We start from the raw sequence: 15,505 nt of genomic DNA, 5'->3' as shown, positions 1-15,505 counted from the left end.
GGTTGAGAGCAGAGGTTAGAGTCCTTTCTAATAATAGGATCTAATAATAAGAAATAAGTCTATTCCAATTTTACTCAAAGCATTCATATTCACTGAATTTCCCTATGGGAAACCATGATGTGCCTAAGTTCACAGGAGTACAAGTAAGAAGTTTAAACAAATAATAATACAAAATATATTATGTGTGGAATCTGCTTTAAGCAAGGGATAAATAAGGATTATGGGAATTCTAAGGATTTTTTTTAACGTTTATTCATTTTTGAGAGACAGAACAGAGCATGAGTGGGGGAGGGGCAGAGAGAGAGGGAGACAGAATCCGAAGCAGGCTTCAGGCTCTCAGGGCTCAAACTCACTGACTGCAAGATCATGACCTGAGCCGAAGTCAAAAGCTCAACGGACTGAGCCACTCAGGCACCCCTAAGACAGAATTAACCACCAGTAAGTGAGGGATGGTCAGTGAAAAATCTCACAGAAAGGATGGTATCTGAACTCAGTGATGAATGACAGGTGGGATTTAAAAAAAAAAAAAAAAAGACAAACAGAACTATAAGAGGAGATATTCTAGGCTGAGAAAATAAGAAAGGCAAAGTCTTTGAGACAGGAAAGTACATGTTCAGAGAACAATGGCTCCATTTACTACAGTCTAAGACCAGAGAGGTAGACTAGGGTCAGATCATGCAGAATCTTGAATATTAAGCTAAACAGCAGAAGATGCTGAAGACTGAACCAGGGCAACGACATGATCCTGTCTATTTCAGAAAGATAAATCTATGTAGAATGGATTGGAAGGGAGAGAAAATAGAACCTTGCTAGAAAATTATTACAATATTTCAGGACAAAGATAATAGGAGCCAGAATTAGAGGTCCAGGAATGGAAAGGATGGGCAGGGGAGTCTGAAGGGAGTTACATTAAAGAAGTAGAGGGGTGCCTGGGTGGCTCAGGTCATGAGCTCACAGTTGGTGGGTTCGAGCCCCACGTCGGGCTCTGTGCTGACAGCTAGCTCAGAGCCTGGAGTCTGTTTCAGATTCTGTATCTCCCTCTCTCTCTCTCTGACCCTCCCCTGCTCACGCTGTCTCTCTCTCTCTCTCTCTCTCTCTCCCTCAGAAATTAAAATTAAAAATTTTAAAATTAATTATAAATAAATTTATAATTATAAATTAAATTTAAAAATAATTAAAAATAAATTTTAAAAAAGAAAGAAAGAAAATATGGCACCAGGATTAAACAGAGGATTCTGGATTTTATGAACACAGACATAGGAAACCGAGTTGTCATTACATAGCAAGGTTTGATGCTTTAAGAGTGAATAAAACTTCCAACAAAGAGAAGCATTAATAAAATTAATTTGAACTATATATGATGCTTACTATGGTTCATTCAATCTAGTCATACTATAAACGTTCATAACTTTAAATTATTCAGAGCTCTCAGGAGGCTTTACAACTAGCATGAAACAGAAGCAAAGACAAGGAGGCCAGCTAAAATAAATCTATTCTAGAGAAATATTATAAATTGATAGTATTACTGTATCTAAAGCATCTTCCAAAGAGCTCAAATACCACATAATCCACACTGCTGCTGAAAAAGGTTTCGATGTAATTGTTTATTTTTAGACTAGAGATTAAGAAATGTTTCCAACGTCATATTAAAGGTAAAACTTAGAGTAAATTTTGAACTGATTTTTCAGTTTAGTATTCAATTAAATAACAAATTACCTATTGAGTATATATTATTATAACACATAGACTCAAGCAATCTATGCATTTGCTCATTCACCAGTCAGCTAAAAGTAAGACACCAAGAGATCCAGTCATGAATAATGTTAGAGCTGGGCCTACAATCTAGATCTCCTTTCAGTCCACCAACTTGGCCACACTACTCTAGGGTCCAACTGTAGTATCCTTTTAAGTTCCTCAACTTGACAGTCTGTAAGAATAATTATAAAGCTACTAAACAGGCTGTTTCAGCTTTCTACCTGGGAAGAAGCCATGGCAGTGAAACTATTTTATGGCTAATTCCCAAGCTCTTGACCTACAAAAGCTATCACAATACATGAGATCTGGATCTGATTACCATTCCTGGACTCTCATTTCTGGCTAAGGAAATGCTACTGCAGAAACACAGAATAAGTGTGAGGGAGTTTGAGGAAAATGTCCACTCAAAAAGCAACCCCACCAAATGACCAATTAAGTATGACAATAGACTCACTCAAACAAAAAACAAAAAACAAAAAAAGAAAGAAAGAAGAATTATAAAACAGGGAAGTAGGGATAAAACAGAATACACACACAGGCCCAGAAAGCTTTACTCAAACCTTCTATAGAAAGGACAAATGGATTAAAGAGACATAACAATTATGTAACTGTCATAGAAACTTTAAGATTTTCATTACTTGGCCAAGCCAGACAAAAGCTCATCTCTAAGTAACCAGTAACAAACTGACAAACTCTTCCCTCTAATTTAAAAACCTCACTGCCCTCGCATAATTCCCATTAACAAGGACAAGTGTTAACCTCTTGCTGGAGTATTCTCCAGAAATCTGAACTGCTTCTCTAGCAGTTAACTCAGCAAACTTGGGTGTGCATGCTGTCCTGGTCCTGGGATGGTGGCCTCTCACAAGTTCCTTCTGAAGGGAAAGGATAAAGAACTGTCTCTGAGCTATCTCTTACACATCCTGCTATTCATATCAGCAGGACAGAAGATTAACTGAACTCTCCCTAGCAGATGATCACTGCTAAGGTCTCCAAAAGAGGGACCCGCAGCAACACAGGCCTCTGCGGAGCTGGAAAGCTAAACCCAGCTGTCAATCAGGTCAACTTCAAGAGTTACTGCTCAACTCTACTAAGGTAGCTGAAAATCTAATGCTTACTCATCCCTAAACTACCCAGGTCTCCAAATCTCAGGCGGAGGACCCAAGGCCCTGGACACTAGATCCAGCTCCACCCATCCAGTTCAGTGGGGTTACAGAGTAAAAGCAATCCTCTCCTCACTGCACCAGGCTGGGGCAAAGCCGGGTCATGGACACCGCTCAACCACTGCATATCCAAACAAGCACGCTAGGGCCGCTGTCACCACCCAGAAGTAGAACAGATGCCCTAGGCTTTAGCTCACTGCAGCCGGCATTGTTTACGCTCTTTTGCCACCTAAGCCTCTGATAGGCCAGGAAAGTCCCCTGCACTGTCCACCAGGACTTCCGGCATGGGAACAGGATGCTTGACCCTCGCCCGCAGTTTGACACTTACGCTCCCCTGGCAGGGAGAGGTCTGGGGGCCCTACGGTCCGAGCAGAATCAGCAGGAATACCCGGCGGGCCGCGGCGGCATTGGTGCGGAGGGCCGCTGGGAAACGCCTCCTCCAGGGGCGGGGCCCAGAGCTCGCTGTCAGAGTGCCCGCCCCACCTCGGCCCTCCCTCCCAACACACACTGACGGCTTAAAGGGGCCGCATCTTAGTCCAGAGATCTGCAGGACTCAGGGTGCTGCTTCCGACCCAAAGGGTTTTCAAGGCATGAGGCAAATGAAGGACCAACTAGAAAGACTCCACCCCGGTTGGGTGGGCCTCCTTTTTGTTGGCAACACAGGCAACGTTCCAGAAACAAAGGAGATGACCAGTTCTTACGTTCACAATCCTAACCCCTCCTCAAGGGATGAAAAAACAAAATTGCTGCAGGCAATAGCCAAAGCAGAGGGTAAATACATAGCCCCCATTATGTAAGATACTTATCCCATTAATTTGAGCAGTTAGTGTTCTTCAAACGGCAATTGAAAGGCCCAGAAAGGAATTCTGGCAGCCTGCACTGCTTCACCTCACCCTTTCTCTACAACATGGGAAATCCCAGACAATGATAGAAGATGGGTAGGAAGGCAATAAGAGGTGAAATGGAGAACATTCTCCTTCTCGTGAGCAAAATGTGCCAAGAACTGGCACAAGAATTCAAAAACTGGGGGCGCCTGGGTGGCTTAGTCGGTTAAGCGTCCGACTTTCGCTTAGGTCATGATCTCGCGGTTCGTGGGTTCGAGCCCCGCGTCGGGCTCTGTGCTGACTGCCAGCTCGGAGCCTGGAGCCTGTTTCAGTCTGTGACTCCCTCTCTCTGACCCTCCCCTGCTCACGCCGTCTCTCTCTCCTAGAAATAAATAAAAACATTAAAAAATTAAAAAAAAAAAAAAAGAATTCAAAAACTGACCAAGAATTCCCTACATGTCTATTTAGATGAAGAAATCTTGCACGCAAATACAATTGTGATCCGCACCCACCCAATTTAATATGAAGAATTCTTGAGAAAACTGTAGTAGAAACTAGATTAATATCTCAGAGACTTAAGTAATCGTCTCTTAGCCCTTCATAGGTTATCAGTGAGTTTTAATTTTCTTTTCATAGGAGGAATTTTTCCTCAATCTCAGTTTTAAGGTTTGACTGCGTTCTGTGTCATACTATCAGGAATATACTAAGCCTATGTTAGATGAATAAACATAAACACATCTTATTAAAGCCTTAAACTACCACCAGGCAAGTATGGGGATCAATTTAGTGAAGCAAAAGACCATTTTCAAGTGCCTTAATAACATCCTCCATTTCAAGCATAGGTTCAAGTGAAAATACAGATTCCAAAGGACAGGCATGAAGACCGCTCTGCTTACTAGGGAACAGACAGAGGTTACCTCTATTCTGAAGGTCTCTGAAGGTCTTTGAGAATTCTAGGATCAGGCTGCTAGTAAGAGAAATGGATTCAGAATAGAATAGTCTTGATTTTCAACTGCCAAGAAAATCTCACTTTAAAGTGCATTTAACTGTGAATGATACTTTTGAATTAGGTAATTAAGACCTTTCATTCTATCCCCATGAAGCATATCACACTATTCTGAGGGTAATGGTTTGCAGACCAGGCTCCCCATTAGATTAGTGAGCACCTCAAGGGCAAGGGCCAGAATGTATCTTAATCATCTTTTTCTCCCAGAGTGATACAAAATGACTATTCAATAAATATTTATCACAAAAATTATGACCAACACTTTCTTTGATACAAGAGTCCAGATAACCGTCAATAAGAATAGCACAGTGAATATAGATATGCATGGACACACACAAATGGCTAACACCCAGTGCTATGCTTGTTAGTGAATTAAAAATTTAGAGAGAAAAAAAAAATCCACTGATTGTACGGCTTGATCACAGACATTAGGGCTCAAGATTATACAGATTTGTATCTCTTGTTTCAAATGCACAGACATTTTACATAAATATTCCTGAATAATTCTTAGCTATTTTACCAAATATCATAGTCCAAACATTGTCCATCTTATTTTGGTTACTGCTTTTTTCTTTACCATGAAGAGAGTAAACTGGGCATTTCAAACCTTCATAATTCAACAAGTTACCAATTAGTAGTCTTCTCCTTAACATGGAAATGTAAAACTGTTTAGGAAATGATTTGGTAAATATTATATATAGAAGAGAACATAGGAAAATGATAACAATTCATGTATTAGGAAGGTCGGGGGTGGGGAGGGTGTTGTCTGGGTGGCTCAGTCCTCAGTCGGCTAAGTGTCTGACTTCAGCTCAGGTCATAATCTCACTGTGTGAGTTTGAGCCCTGTGTGGGGCTGCGTGCTGACTGTGCAAAGCCTGGTCGGGATTCGCTCTCTCTCTGTACCTCCCAACTTGTGCACATGCTCTCTCTCAGAATAAATAAACTTAAAAAAAAAAAAATTCAATCCACAAGCATATTTAAAAAAAAAAAAGAAAGAAAGGTGGGATTTCTTGTGCTTTTAAAAATATCTTTTTTCAGGGTGCTTGGGTGGCTCTGTTGGTTGACAGACTGACTCTTGATTTTGGCTCAGGTCATGATCCCAGGGTCTGGGGGTTGAGCCCGACCTCCTGTCCCATGCTGAACATGGAGCTTTCTTTAAGATTCTCTCTCTTCTCCTTCCCCCCACCAACTTTCTCTCCCTCTCTAAAATAAAAAATATATATATCTTTTTTTCACAGTAACATTTTCTCTGTAACATATTAACATAGAAAAGAAAAACAGCACATAACCATCAAAGTAAAAGGAAAGGTTTTTTGTTTGTTTGTTTTTAAAGTTTTAATCTCTACACCCAACATGGGGCTCCAACTCAAGACTCCGAGATCAAGAGTCACACACTTTTCTGACTGAGCCAGACAGGCACCCCAGGAAAAGGAATTTTTAAGCATTAGCTAGAAACTTTCATTATATCATATTCAATGAAAGAAAGAAACCAAGTTAGTGACTAAAAGTATAGATTCTGGAGACAGAATGCTAGTTCAAATCCTGGTTGGAACCATTTACTAGCTGTGTAGCTTTGGACAAATTCCTACCTCTCTGTGCTTCTGTTTTCTACATGTAAAAATGGGGAAAATAACAGTATCTACCTCACTAAGTTATTAGGAGAATTAAACCAATTAAGTTTATCATATTTGTAAAGTGCCTAGAACAAAGTGCTATATATAAGTATTTGGGAAATAAAAAATATAATGTTCAACAAATATCATCTACTTTTTCTGTCACATTCCTTTTAAAACTAAAAAACAAATGCATATCATCAACTGCTCCCAACTCTGTGCTCCCAGCTGTCAGAAAGAGATAGTAACTGAGTTTTAGAGACAGAGGAGAGATTCCCAAGCTGAGAACTTTTAAGTAAGGTTTATTAAGGTATAACTTACATACAATAAACTTCACTCTTTTTAGTACATAGTTCTAGGAGTTTTGGCAGACATAGAGTATCCATCACTGCAATCACGAATGTCTCCTTTAGCCCAAAATATTTCCTGGTGCCCCTTTATAGTCAATCCTTCCCCCCTAGGCAACCACTGATCAGTATGCTGCTCCTACAGTTTTGTCTTTTGCATGATGTCATATTAAAAAAAATATATCATACAGTGTGTAGTCTTTTGAGTAAGGCTTTTTTCATATTACAATTGAGATTATCCATGTTGTTGCACAGATCAGTAATTTGTTCCTTATCGCTAAGTAATATTCCCTTGTATGATCTAACACATCTTGCTCATCAGTTTTACCAGTTAAAAGACATGTGGGTTGTTTCTAGCTTTTAGCAATAGTGAAAAACTGCTACAGATTTTTTTTTATAGACATTAAGTTTTCATTTCTGTTGGGCAAATACCTAGAAGTGGGAATGCCGGGTTGTATGGTAAGTGTACGTTTAATTTTACAAGTAAGTGCCAAACTGTTTTCCGAAGTGACTATTCTTCCTCCACCAGCAATGTGTGAGAGTTCAAGTGTAACTGTATTATTACTTTGTACTAATTTCTAGTATGGCTCCAAATTTTTATATCTATGAATTAAAGACAGTTCTTTCTGCAGTTTAGTTTTAATGGTTTATAATGTACTCTTCTACTTATAAACCAGTCATTTATCATTTGGTATGAATCTTAGATGCTACTTTATTAATACTTTCAAAGGGAAATATCAGTGAAAATTAGTCTTTCAAATCCCATCCAAAAGTAGTCAAATTTGGTCATTTTATCGGGATCAACAAGCTACAAGACTAAACAAATAGTACTCCTAGTAAGTAGAACAAACCAAAGCATATATCATATACCTGTCAGTTGAACTGGTTTTCCAACATTCAGATGAGCTTATCCATAGCCTAAATAAAATTCCTCAACAATCTCTTCATATAACAAGTCAGATTAAACATGTTTATCAAAAGTATAATTCTCTTGGGGCGCCTGGGTGGCTTAGTCGGTTAAGCGTCTGACTTTCACTTAGGTCAAAATCTCGCAGTTCGTGGGTTCGAGCCCCCGCGTCAGGCTCTGTGCTGACTGCCAGCTCAGAGCCTGGAGCCTGTTTCAGTCTGTGACTCCCTCTCTCTCTGACCCTCCCCTTCTCACGCTGTCTCTCTCTCTCTCTCCTAGAAATAAATAAAAAACATTTTAAAAAAATTATAATTCTCTTGATTAGGAAACAAAAAGAAGCTTCAAGAAAATATTATAAAACTTATCATAAATATTTGTCCACTATTTCCCAAAAAATTCTTTAAAAAGGAGGTCTGGAATTTTTTTGTACGTTGTTGGTGAGCATGGAGAAACTGGTACATCCATTTTGGAAAATATTTGTACTAGCAACCCATTCCCAAGAGAACTGAGAGCATTACATCCACACAAAAACTGGTACATAAATGCTAATATCAACATTATTCATATAACAGCCCCCAAATCCACCAATTTATGAAAGCATAAACAAAATGTGGTATATCCTATCCATGCAATGGAATATCATGGAACCATAAAAAAGGAATGAAACAGTGATACATGCTATTAACGTAAGTTAACCTTGAATACAATATGCTAAGTGAAAAAAGTGAGGCATAAAGAGCCATATGTTGAATGATTCCTTTGGAATTAAATGCCAACATCAGGCAAATCCACAGGGACAGAAAGTAGAATAGTGGTTGCCAGGGGCTAGGTGTGTAAAATGAGAAAGGGGGAATGGGGAATGGCTGCTAATGGGTATAAAGTCTCTTTTTTTAAAATTTTTTTTAATGTTTTATCCATTTCTAGGAGAGACAGAGAGAGACAGCTTGAGCAGGGGAGGGTCAGAGAGAGAGGGAGTCACAGACTCTGAAACAGGCTCCAGGCTCTGAGCTGGCAGTCAGCACAGAGCCCGACGCGGGGCTCGAACCCACGAACTGCGAGATCATGACCTAAGCGAAAGTCAGACTCTTAACCGACTAAGCCACCCAGGGGCCCCTGAAGTCTCTTTTTGAAGTGATGAAAATGTTCTGGAATTAGATAGTGGTGATGGTTGCACAACCATGTGAATATGTTAAAAAGCCACTGAATTGTATGTACACATTAAAAGGATAAATTTTACAGTATATGAATTATATCTCAATTAAAAAACTCATTGACAGGAGAATGGATAAACAAGCTGTGGTATATTCAGAGAAGATATTATGCAGTAGTGAAAACAAATGAAGACAACTATTAGCAAAAACCTGGATGAATTTCATAAACCACAGCTAGCACTAAAGAGCATACAGTATGATTACACAAACCCAAACAATATACTGCTTAGGAATACATACATTTTCTTTAAATTTAAAAGAAAAGTATAAGGAGGATAATGCTGAAAACTGAGCATAGTAAAAAAGGCAGGGAATAAAACCCAGGATGCAATCCAGAAAGACTACACAGGATATTGGTAATGATCTATTTCTTAAACTGGGTGGTAGGATGATGGGTGTTTCTTTTTCAAATTTATAACATAAATATTATATTTAAAATATATTAAATATTCCAAGAGTTTAAAAATGAACAGGGGGAAAAAAAGCTCTGCCTCTTGCTAGTAGGATTTTATACTTTAAAAAGTTACATTCTATAATGTTCAGGTAGAAGTGTTAGGAAGGCAATTTTTTTTTTTTCCAATCTGAGGGGAGCACTGGGCTGGAAAGAAGAAAATTTATATTCCCAAATCCCTGTTATACCATTAGCTAGCTGTGAAACCTTAGGAAGGTCATTGACTCTTTGGCGGCTTTAACGTTGTCATACATAAGACAAGGAGTTTGTATTAACAGCTCTCCCACCTCTAAAATTTTGAGACAGGGCTCCACAACCACTACTTATACATGATAAACAGCATGCTTGCAATTCCAAGTTCTCCAGTACTAAGACATTTGTAGCTAAAGTTAAATGTTTGGAAAGTGCTTCTACTTCAGTGGCAAAATCTCATAGCCTCATTCTCTTTGGCCCTTGGTTAAATTGCTACAAAGGGAAGGTATCGGTAGTAGTGATAATCCAAAACCACAGTCTGCATACATGTGGGTTCTACCATCATTTTCCCTTTCCAGGCAATCTCACCCAGGTAGAATAAATTGTGTCCCCAGGCCAAAAAGAAGGGATTCACACCAGCCACTCAAAAAGCACATTCTCTTTTGTCTGGCAAAGAAAGTAATGCGGTAAAAGGTAAAAACGCTGATTCAAGAAGTCAGGAATATGAACTGTATTTCCTTCTCCATATACAGAGTACTGGAAAGGACAGTTTCTGAGTCAACTAGTCACATGTAGCACAATTTGTGGCACCAAGAAGTCAGTATCACATTCAGAGCAGGCCTTCCTATGGCTTCTACCCAGGGCACCACACCCAGCTGAACATTCTACTATTAACTATCACTCAAAGGGGATTTAAAAGTGATACGTTAAAAGCCCAAGAGAGATGGCTTCACTGGAGTATTCTACAAACATTTAAAGAAGAATTAACACCAATCCTGAAACTCTTCCAAAAATCTGAAGAGGAGAAAACTCTTTTTTTTTTTTTTAATATTTTTATTTATTTCTAGGAGAGAGAAGGAGAGAGACAGCGTGAGCAGGGGAGGGTCAGAGAGAGAGAGAGGGAGACACAGACTCTGAAATAGGCTCCAGGCTCTGAGCTGGCAGTCAGCACAGAGCCCGACTCGGGGCTTGAACCCACGAACCGCGAGACCATGACCTAAGCGAAAGTCGGACACTTAACCGACTAAGCCACCCAGGCACCCCGAGAAAACACTTTCAAACTCATTCTATGAGGACAGAATTACCCTGATATGAAAGCCAGACAAAGACACTGCAAGAAAACTAAAGACTAATATTGTGGATAAAATCCTGATGCAAAAATCCTCAAAACACTAGCAAACTGAGTCCAACAGCACATTAAAAAGATTATACACCATGTCCAAGTGGAATTTATTCCTGGAATGCAAGAATGGTTCAACGTACCAAAATCAATCAATAACTCATTACAAGAATGAAGGACAAAACCCACATGATCATCTCAATTGGTGCAATAAAAAGCATTTGACAAGACTTAACACCCTCAATGATGAAAACACTCAAACTAGGAATATGAAGAGACGACCTCAACATAAGAAAGCCCATTTATGAAAAACCTATAACTAACATCATATGCAGTGGTGAAAGATTGAAAGCTTTTCCTGTAAGATCAGGAACAAGGCAAGGATACCTACTGTAGCCATTCCTAGTCAATACAGTATTGTAAGTCTTAGCCAAAGACTTAAACTAAGAAAAAGAAATAAAAGGCATCTAAATTGGAAAGGAAGAAGTAAAATTATGTGTTTGCAGATGACATACTTTTACATGTAGAAAACCCTAGAGACTCCACAAAAGAAAATCTGAGAACAAATATATTCAGCAAACTTGCAGGATACAAAATCAACACACAAAAACACGTTGTGTTTCTACACATTAACAATGAACAATTTGCAAAGGACATTAAGGACACAATCCCACTTATAATAGCATCAAAAAGAATACAATGCTTTTGGTTATGGATAAACCTAACTCAGGAGGTGAAACTGAAAACTACAAAACAAAGCTAAAAGAAATTAAAGAAAATACAAATAAATGGAAAGACATCCCAAAGCCATGGACTGAAAAAATTAGTATTACGGGGCGCCTGGGTGGCTCAGTCAGTTAAGCGTCTGACTTCAGCTCAGGTCATGATCTCACGGTTCATGGGTTCGAGCCCCACATCAGGCTCCGTGCTGACGGCTAGTTCAGAGCCTGGAGCCTGCTTTGGATTCTGTGTCTCCCTCTCTCTCTGACCCTCCCCTGCTCATGCTGTCTCTATCTCTCTCTCAAAAATAAATTATTTCAAAAAAAAAGAAAAAATTAGTATTACTAAGATGTCCACACTCGCAAAAGATTCAATACAATCTCTATCAATCCCAGCAGCATTTTTTTGCAGAAATAGAAAAATTCATCCTAAAATTCATATGGAATCTCAAAGTACCCTGAATAGCTAAAACAATTTTGAAAAAGAAAAACACCGGAGGACTCATACTTCCTGATTTCAAAACATATTACAAAGCTACAGTAATCAAAACAGTGTGGTACTGGCATACAGACAAAGAGACCAATAGAACAGAAAACCCAGAAATAAACCCTAGTGAGTAGGGTCAAGTGATCTTTGACAAGGGTGCCAAGACCACTCAGTGGGGGAAAAGCAGACTCCTTATGAAATGGCATTGTGAAAAAAGTTAGGACTCTTATATTATATACTATATACACTATATACTATATACACTATATACTATATACACTATATACTATATACACTATATACTATATACACAAATTAATTTGAAATGATTAAAGGCCTAAACGTAAGATTTATAACTATAAAACTCCTAGAAGAAAAACATAGAGGAAAAGCTTCATGACACTGAAATGAGCAATGATTTCTGAAATATGATACCAAAAGCACAAGCAACAAAAGCAAAAAAGACAGTTGGGACATCAAACTTACTTTTGGGTATCAAAGGACACAACAAATTAAAAAGCAATTTACAGGGGCACCTGGGTGGCTCAGTTGGTTAAGCCTCTGACTTCAGCTCACGTCTTATGGTTTGTGAGTTCGAGCCCCATGTTGGGCTCCATGCTCATAACTCAGAGCCTGAAGTCAGCTTCAGATCCTGTGTCTCCCTCTCTCTCTGCCCCTCTCCAACTCATACTCCCTCATGCTCACTCTCTCTCTCTCTCTCTCAAACATTAAAAAAATTTTTTTTTAAAAAGCAATTTACAGAATGGAAGAAAATATCTCCAAATCATACATCTGATAAGGCGTTAATATCCAGAAAACAGAAAGAACTCCTACAACAACAAAACCCCAAACACCCCACCTAAAAAAAATGGGCAAAAAACTCCAATAGTCAGTTCTCCAAGTTTGATATACAAATGGCCAACAGCATATGAAAAGATGTTCAACATCACTAATCATCAGAAAAATACAAATCAAGACCACAATGAGATATCAACTTACACCCATTAGGATGATTACTATGGAATAATAATTGGCAAGAATGTAGAGAAATAGGAACTCTTGCACACCATTGGTAGGACTGTAAAATGGTTTAATTGCTATAGAAAATAGTATGGAGTTGCTCAAAAAATTCAAAATACCATATTACTGTATGATTCAGCAATCCCATTTCTGAGTGTGTACACATGTGTGTACATATATATACATACACATATATCTCAAAGAATTAAAAATTGGGTCTCAACATGATTTGTACACCCATGTTCAAAGCATCATTATTCACAATGGCCAAGAAGTAGAAGCAACACAAATGTCCACTGAAGAATGAATCGATAAACAGAATGTAGTATTTATACAGACAGTAGAATATAAGACTTCCTTACTTAAAAAGGAAGGAAATCCTCTTACATGCTACAATATGAATGAGCTTTGAGAACACTACACTAAGTGAAATAAACCAGTCACAAAAAGACAAATACTGTATAATTCCACTTACATGAGGTATCTAAACTAGTAAGATTCATAGAAACAAAACAGAATGACCATTATCAGGGGCTGGGGAAAGGGAGGGGAAAGAGAATGTATAGATTCAGGTTTATAAGATGGAAAAAAATTCTGGAGATCTGTTTCACAACAGTGGAAATGTACTTAGTTTAAAATGTACCTAGAGGTGCCTGGGTGGCTCAGTCGGTTAAGCCTCTGGCTTCCGCCCAGGTCATGATCCTGTGGTTCATGGGTTCTAGCCCTGAGTAGGACTCTGCACTGGCGATTCAGAGTCCACTTGGGATTCTCTCTGCTCTTCCCTTGCTCTCTCTCCTCTCTCAAATAAATAAACTTTTAAAAAATGTACTTAATTATGGGGTGCCTGGGTGGCTCTGTTGGTTAAGCACTGGATGACTCTTTTTTTTTTTTTAATGTTTTTATTTATTTCTGAGAGAGAGAGAGAGAGAGAGACAGACAGACAGTGTGAGCAGGGGAGGGTCAGAGAAAGAGGGAGACAGAGAGTCTGAAACAGGCTCCAGGCTCTGAGCTGGCAGTCAGCACAGAGCTTGACATGGGGCTTGAACCCACAGACCATGAGATCATGACCTGAGCCGAAGTCGGACACTTAACCAACTGAGCCACCCACGCGCCCCTGGATGACTCTTAATCTCAGCTCATGATCTCAGGGTCGTGAGTTCGAGCCCCATGTTGGGCTCTGTGCTGGGTAGAGCCTACTTAAAAAAATAAAAATAAAAGTTAATTAAAAATGGTGGTTTTTCTGTGTTGCATGTTTTTATAACTTTTAAAAAGACGCTCATCCATTCAACAAAATGCTCTGCAACTATTTAAAAAAAGATGAAGACTAAACATTTAAATATTCATGTGGAAGAAATAACATTAAATTTTTAACAGAAAATTGGAAGGCTGTATATGAAGTCATTTTTGCATTAAGTAAAACCATTGGTAGTAGGCTGATAACGACCCCCCAAAATACTAGATTTTAATCCCTACAACTTGTCAATGTCACTTTATTTGGTAAAAGGGTCTCTGTGGCTGTGATGAAATTAAGGATCATAAGATGGGGAAATTATCCTGCATTATCTGAATGGGCCCTAAATGCAATCACATACACCCTTGTAACAGGGAAAGTGGGAAATTTGACACACACGTAGAAGGCCACATAAAGACAGAGAAGAGCAAGATTAGAAGAAACTGAAATGATATGATACAAACTAAGGAATGTCAACAGCCAAGAGAAGAGGCAAGGAAGGGATTCTCCCAGAGAGCCTCTGGAGGAACATGGCCCTGCCTTGGTTTTAGCCCCCAGAAGACTCATCCTAAATTGTGTTGGACTTCTGGGCTCCAGAACAGTGAAAGAGCAAGTTTCTGTTGTTTTCAGCCACCACATTTGTGGTAATTTGCTACAGCAGCCATAGAAAACAAATTACAACATTGTACTTGTTTGAAATCACATACAAATTTTTAGGAAGGATCCACAGAAAACTGTTAACAAAGGCTACTTCTAAGGAGAACATCTAAGGGGCTGGCTGAAGAACTTTTACTTCTCACTTTCATACCTAGCCATTTCTTTAAAAAAAAAAAAAAAAAAAAAAAAAAGCTTCAATGTTTTTAAAAGCCTTGAAGCTGGTTCTCTCTCTACTTATCCCATAAGCTAAGCCTCACTTCTCCCCCTTAACATTTTTTGGGCATCATATCTCCTTTGAAAGAAGGAACCAAATTTTATTTATTACCCTAGCATCTAGCAGAGTGCTTTGCACTCTAACATAATTCCTAAAATGGCATCATTTCATCAAACCACAGAAGTCTTAAGTATATAATAAATGTGTTCCTGGAGTTATTTATAAATAGAATTTGGTATGTTGAATGTGTATTTCAAATGTCAGGAAAACAGAATATATTTAATGGAATTCTAAAGTAAACCCTTTTTCAAAGTGAAAAATCATTCAATGATAGATTTTGAAATTTTACAAGTTTTTCCACTGTTTTCTTGGTTACCCATTTTTTATTATAAAATCCATGAAAAGAAGGTAATTTTAATTTTAGAATCTTTCACTTTCAAAGCCAGGACAGTAGAACAGTTGTTTGCAATAAATCTAATTGTAGAGAGCTCCAGTCTCTAAATCAGTCATGTTGTGTTCTGAAGTTAGATCTGAATTCTAAAACTTGCTTTGTCACACACTAGCTGAGTCTCAGTTTCATCACCTGCCCTAA

The 15,505-nt window shown here is 38.6% G+C and overlaps 1 protein-coding gene across 2 annotated transcripts in view; it reads right to left on the bottom strand.

Moving 5' to 3' along the window:
- CKAP5 (cytoskeleton associated protein 5) overlaps positions 1-15,505 on the bottom strand; it is a 110,920-nt gene that overhangs the window by 80,521 nt on the left and 14,894 nt on the right. The window contains exon 1 of one of the 2 annotated variants that reach the window (XM_039226748.1): positions 3,244-3,311. The exons of the other annotated variant lie outside the window; for it this stretch is intronic. The gene's annotated coding sequence lies outside the window, so the exon portion shown is untranslated. Of the gene's footprint in view, positions 1-3,243; positions 3,312-15,505 lie in introns of those variants that run through there. 2 annotated transcript variants of the gene reach the window in all.

This window comes from Hyaena hyaena, unplaced genomic scaffold (genome assembly GCF_003009895.1).
Source record: "Hyaena hyaena isolate Hyena2069 unplaced genomic scaffold, ASM300989v1 scaffold_23, whole genome shotgun sequence".
In the NCBI taxonomy this organism is placed as follows: Eukaryota; Metazoa; Chordata; class Mammalia; order Carnivora; family Hyaenidae; genus Hyaena; species Hyaena hyaena.
Note: the sequence above shows the minus strand (reverse complement) of the source record. Positions and strands in the feature narration are given on the sequence as shown.